Raw genomic sequence first — 6,191 nt, 5'->3', positions numbered from 1 at the left:
TCATACCGTTGTCAATAGCTACCCAGATGCTTTCCTCCTTTCAAACCAGCCCGCCCCGCCGGTTTCCGTCTCTGGACTTCCGCATGTGACTTGCGTCATTTCACGACAGTTGCTGCTCATTTACGGCACAGTAATCTGCTTATTATGTATCTTTAGCGTACTATCAAACGCTACTAAGCAGGTTACCGCTGTTTGAAACATTTGGGAAGTAAGTTCATATGAGAGTAAATATGAGTAATTATGAGAAAGAATGATATTGTACTAAATGTCCTGGAGTCAGTCAACAAAGTGGAACTGAAAGTAGACAGTGATCATCAATACACATTTCTGTCCCTCTTACAGCTACAACTTACTCAGTAGTATGTGTACTTATCGTTATTAGTTTACAATTACACAGTAATCCCACTCAGGTTTTTATAAACTGAAAGTTACTTATTGACATAATGAACATCTGTATTAGTAACATGTACTGAATTTACAAAACCAGGAACCACAGTAACACACTGTTGTATAGTGCGATCATACATCGCTCCATCAACACAAGGTAAACAACTTATAGACAAACCTGGCAGTTCAGATGAATTGATGAGGCTGTAGCCTGTACACATACTATATTGGCTGGCAGTCCTTTAGCATTGCCCTGGTTGTGACTCCTTGAATCAGCTCATGTCTCCCACTGGACTCTCATCAGAGGCAGATTTTAGCTGACTATACGCTAAGATCAAGACCAAATCAGAGCAGCAGATGTTCAGATCACCATAGGTCAAATTCTTTGCCTATGAATAATAAATTACTGTATATGAAAGAAATCATCATCATTCAATACTTTGTAGATGAAGAGTTCATCTGGATTTTCTGCCCAACTAAACACTTTTAAAGTTTTGTTGTTGTTTTATATGACCACACTGACTGACACCTTTTTAAATACTATTATGGTTAATAATATGTTCCAAAGACAGAAGCAAACATTTCAAAAAGCAGTTTAGTTAAAACAGTTAATAATACAATAACCACTGAGAATAAAACAAGCTAATAATATATACACAAAATCATCATATTCTTTTCCACATTTAAAAATAATGTCTACTATTTTAGTTTAATATGATCACATTTAAAATAAAGACTGAAGTTAAATGCATTTGTTAAAAAGAACTACCACCAGTGTAGTGTTTATTCAGAACCTAAACTAGCAGTAGAATAATTGATTATCATGAACTCAGATTTGAATAACAAAGATATAATAACAAAAGCATCACAGTGCCACAGTTTCAGTAACAGGTTATTATTCCAGAAACATACAGAGCAGTCAGAACCCTGCTGCACATGTCTGATAGCCATTTTTACTACGTAGAATGAGGGTTCCCCTGTGTGTGCAAGCCCTGTTTTACAAGGCTATAAATCCTGTTGTTATATCAAAGCTAAACAGCTATGTGACTGACGGTACAGAGAAATGACATGGAGATGTGATATTGATCTTTATATGGCCGTCTGTGTTTAAAATCCTGTTTCTCTTTCAATAGACTCACCTATAGCTCACCGCTGTTGATATTTGCCTTGTTTTATATGTTTTTAATGGTCCGTCGTAAGGTCAAAGACATTATGGTCAATAAATTTTAAATCTTGACTCCATCGCGGGAGCTCTGAGAACTGAATGGAAGCGAGGGAAAATGAACAGAGACGTTGGTTTGACATCTGTTTTGCCGGTGAGACAAGACAAGTCCATATTGTGCGGCTAATGTATTTAAGCCAGATTTGGAGCGCAGAGTGAGAGAGGAGAATGAAGAAATATGAGGACTGGCACTCCTTTACAGACAGACAAATGTTGGTTCATCTGCTCACTGTCACACACACACACACACGCACACACACACACACACACACACACACACACACACACACAAGAGAAAAGATGCAATTGGCTTAGCACGATTAGGCTGTTCCTTGACCCACAAACACTGCCTCTCATTAAGATCCTCATTTGCGGAACGATTTTAGAGGCAGTAGACTGGTGCGTAATGCACAACATCTGCCTGCCCCCTGTTTCTTGTTCAGACACACAAACTGACACATGGTGTCTGTGAGCGAGCATCTCCCTCCCTTCCTTTTGAAATCATAAAAAAACAAAACAAAAAAAAACATAAATCATTGTGTGTCTGCAACAGGGTTTGAAATCCACACCCTGAAGTTGTTCCTCTTTCTCAAATAAGAAACAAATCATATGGCAAAATGCAGGCGAAAGAAAGCAGGAAAGTGAGCGGGATCATCCTGTGACTCCCCCTCTTTCATCATCAGATGTGTATAATTTGGCCCCAGACATCCACACTTGCTCACATGTCCTTACACAGGCATGTTTCACCATGTTTTGACAGTATCTGTTGCTCCTTTTTCTTGTGTCTTAACCAGCCTGTGGCTTCCTCCCTGTTTGTAGTCTGTCCCGCTAATGACAGATTAATCTGGATCTGAGCACATGTTAGGCACATAAAAGGCAGATGTCAGCCAGGCACGCTTTCATATCATCAGTGATATACTTCCTGCGTTTACAGCAGAAAGCGAATCCTTTTCTGCACTCTCACGTCAACCTCTCCTTATCTTTTCTTTTTCCATCTGGAGGGTTTTGGTTAGTTGATTTTATTAGATTTATAAAACAGGTTACACATTACAATAATAATGATAGCAGGTTAGAATTAATAGCATAAATAATAGGGTAAATTTTTTGGCTTCATGATGCTTAAAACTAATGCTACAAGAAATAGATAATACTCACTAAGACAAATAATTGAATTAGGAACAGCTCGATATACTCTATAATCAATAAGCCTAATTTCTAACAGAGCAAAAGATGTTTAATTTAATGCTTAGTCATTTGAATGTCATGGGAGTTGTGGGTTTGTGACTGATAAGAGCCTCTATTAGATTCATATTCATTTAAATGAGCTCTCTAAAATTAATATCTGTTGACATCAATCACGGCCGAGCTGCCGTTCTCGATGTAATTAATGCCACATATAACACTGGCTTACATGTGGCCGGGTTTGCACATCTAACTGAGACGGGCCTCGCTGCTTTCATGTGTCAGTCACACTGCGAGCCCGATCGGGCCGAGGCGCCGCAGGGATCTCACGGCGCGGCCCGACTCATTGACAGAATGCGACTGGCTCGCAAGTCAGAGCCGCACGTGTAAATAAAACAGCAGAACACATAAAGCGAGTCCTGTCTGAATCTGTCTGTGTGGGACGCTCGCGTCTAATTGCCCAACTGCTAAAACGCGTGGAGCCACCGCCTGAAACAAGACCGCTCTTGCAGCGACGGTCCCGTCTCACTCCCGTTCCGCCTCGGCGGAGTCGAGGCAAAGTTCAAGGCCGCCAGGCAGCCTCTAATCTACCGGGGGGGGGAAGGAGTGACACGCTGTAGAATCATGCAAATACACCTGCATGAAAAATTCAGCAACCAAACGACAAGCCTCGCTCGGCGTGTCGACGCTGACAGGGGGAGGAAGCGAGGCACGTCCCGGGGAAAAAAAACATGGCCCTCCGCGGAGGGTTGTGAAAGCGCCGTCTCCGCCTGCCGCCTCAGGTAAGCGGGGATAGCGCCTGACTTAATGCGGCCCGGCTTCGATGCCGGGGGGCGGAAAAGAGCCCGAGAGCCAGGGGAGACGGCGGCAGACGCTAAAGAGCCACCGCTCCCCGGCGTTTAAGGAACACTGGTTGTACAAACGCCGGCTGGGACGCGTTTATCTGAACATCAGCCCCGCTGGCGGCGGCGGAAACAGGCTCCGACACGACGCCGCTCTGAACGCAGCCACTTTGTAGTCGCTCGGCTGGTGAGGCCTGCTGCTCGCTGCCTAATGCCTTCCCGTTGTATAATGTACAGCATTAGATAATGACGCCCGCTTTTCCCACCCCTCCGAGGGAACCTGACGTTTCCGTTCACCCCGATGTCCCTCTCGACGACGCCTCCTCGCCGCAGTCTGTGGGAGAATCATCAGCCGCTCGACCTCAAGCGGGAGCCGTCCTCATGCCGGATCCTGTGAGACCTTGGCCTGCCTTACAAAAAACCCCAGGACAGAGAAACCATTGATTACCGCTCCCGTTCCCTCGGCTCAGCCTTCACAAAATCCGGGCCCCTAAATCGGACAATTCCAGCTCCAGACCTCCCCTCGCTCCCTGCCTTCGCTATCATGTGCATGTTCCCGTATGCATGTGATGTCGCTGACCTCCCATAAGTCCCCGCTTCGCATGCTGTGCGCGCACAAGCCCCCTTGTTCGTGTCCTAACCCCGGCGCCGATGAGATGCGGCGGGCCTCTGTTTGACTCCCATCTCGTGACCTTCTGGTCCTTTCCTCAACAGACGGGAGCCCTCATAATGGAGGAATTGATCCACGCCAGACCCGCCTCCTGGACGTGCGCGTGTTTGTGCGCATCCGCCGCCCCCCCCCGGGTCTCGAGGCCGCGCTCACTCCGGACGCGCTTCGTCCACGTCGCGTGCCGTCCACAACCCGTCAGCCTCCTGCAGGACGTGTGGGAACCGGGAACCAGACTCGTTCTCTTCAGCTGCTGCCGGAGAGTGCGGCCTTTCCTCGGCGGGAGGGTAAATTAAGGTTATGAGGTCGTGTTTAAGTTCATATTTCCCTCGAGTGTGAGAGAGGAGAGCAAGGACATGGGACATTGATCGCCCTGAGTAAATGTTGTCCACTTGGAAAACAGGGCTTAGATAGATGAGAAAGGTATTTGTCTTACAACCAGCGCCCGGGCCTCATCTCTGGCAGGTATTAGAGAAATGTCTTGGTTTCTTAATTGGTGGGTTTATTCTGTGAAATTTGATGAGCTTGACGTCATGGCAACACAAACCCCATCGAAAGAAATAATGCAAAGCTACAGTAAGTGTGGTATTTGTCTAGTATCACAAATGTCACATCACCGGTGGTAGTAATAAAGAAATACCCGCGGCGCTATTAACTCCTTCCTGATTGGTTAAGAGAACTTATGAGAACAATATGAGTCAGTCCTTTGAAAAGTCACTGGGGTTCTTAGGGAGTGACCTTTCGGAACCTCTCCGCTCTTCGGCAGTGACTGGAACTTAATGAACAGGGGCACCTCTGCGGATCCGATGGATCCACGGGAGCGGTGCTGCAGCCGCCGACCGTCCCGGGAGGTGGAGCACTTCAGTGGCGGGTTCGATAGCTCATTATCAGCGGCCCCGCGGGATAATTAGCGAGCAGTGGGATTCTGTCACGGGGACAAATAAACACACGCTCTCTTTCTTCATCGAGCAAACGCGGCTGCAGCAGCGTCCGACCGACTCAGTGCGACAGGTTGCTGCTGAACTCAATGCGGCGCCCGTCGTCTGCTGTGTTTGTCACAATAAATATTTTATGAAAGTCGAATTAAAAACGGGTATTTTTTTTTGTAGCACGTATTCATTACTCATCCACGGTTTCACCAGTATCAATATAGTTAATCATCATGTCCACAGAGAAATTAAAACAGCATCAAGACATTAGAAACATTCTGGGCAATCCTTTAAAGGCCTGCTTTTTGTTTTGTTGCGCGCATAAGTATGTAATATCTCATTTAATTAGCAATCTATGCCCTCTGACAAACGGGCATATGGTCCTCGCTCTCCCACGGCCTTGGCCAAGGAATGAATATGCATATCCTGGGACCTCTGTAGCTTGTTACCCTGGAATGAATTCAACACAAGCCTAATCCCTGATCTATTATTTACCCCTTGACCAAATATGCAAGTGGGGCTTCCAGACGCTTGACTTGATAGAAACGAGTGCCCTGGGATCCAGACGCCTCTCTCGCCCCGGCGGAGGAGCCAGACGGAGGCAGGCGGCCGCTCCGCTCCGCTCCGCGAGCTCCAGAAGCTCGCACAAACACACCCGCACGCGCACAGCCCCTCACTGCTTCAGCTCTGGAGACGTCTCAGTCAAATGTTGAGCAAATCCTCGTCAAAAAAAAAAAAAAAAGAAACAAGTGCACAATGAAACTTTAATGAGCGCGCCCACTTCTGAGGGATCTGAGGGACACGACTTAGGAAATCAGTGTCACATCCCCGCAGTACACAGAGAAACCATAAACTATTTCCAAGTGCCGGGGCGCGTGCACGTGTGAGATACGCGCGTAATGTAGGCTGCTTGACAGGAAAGCGAAAGTTCGCTTTCTAACACACGACAAGTTCACAAAACA

This window comes from Betta splendens, chromosome 1, assembly GCF_900634795.4.
Source record: "Betta splendens chromosome 1, fBetSpl5.4, whole genome shotgun sequence".
NCBI classification, from domain to species: Eukaryota; Metazoa; Chordata; class Actinopteri; order Anabantiformes; family Osphronemidae; genus Betta; species Betta splendens.
The sequence above is the reverse complement of the archived record's forward strand: the minus strand, read 5'-3'. Positions refer to the sequence as shown.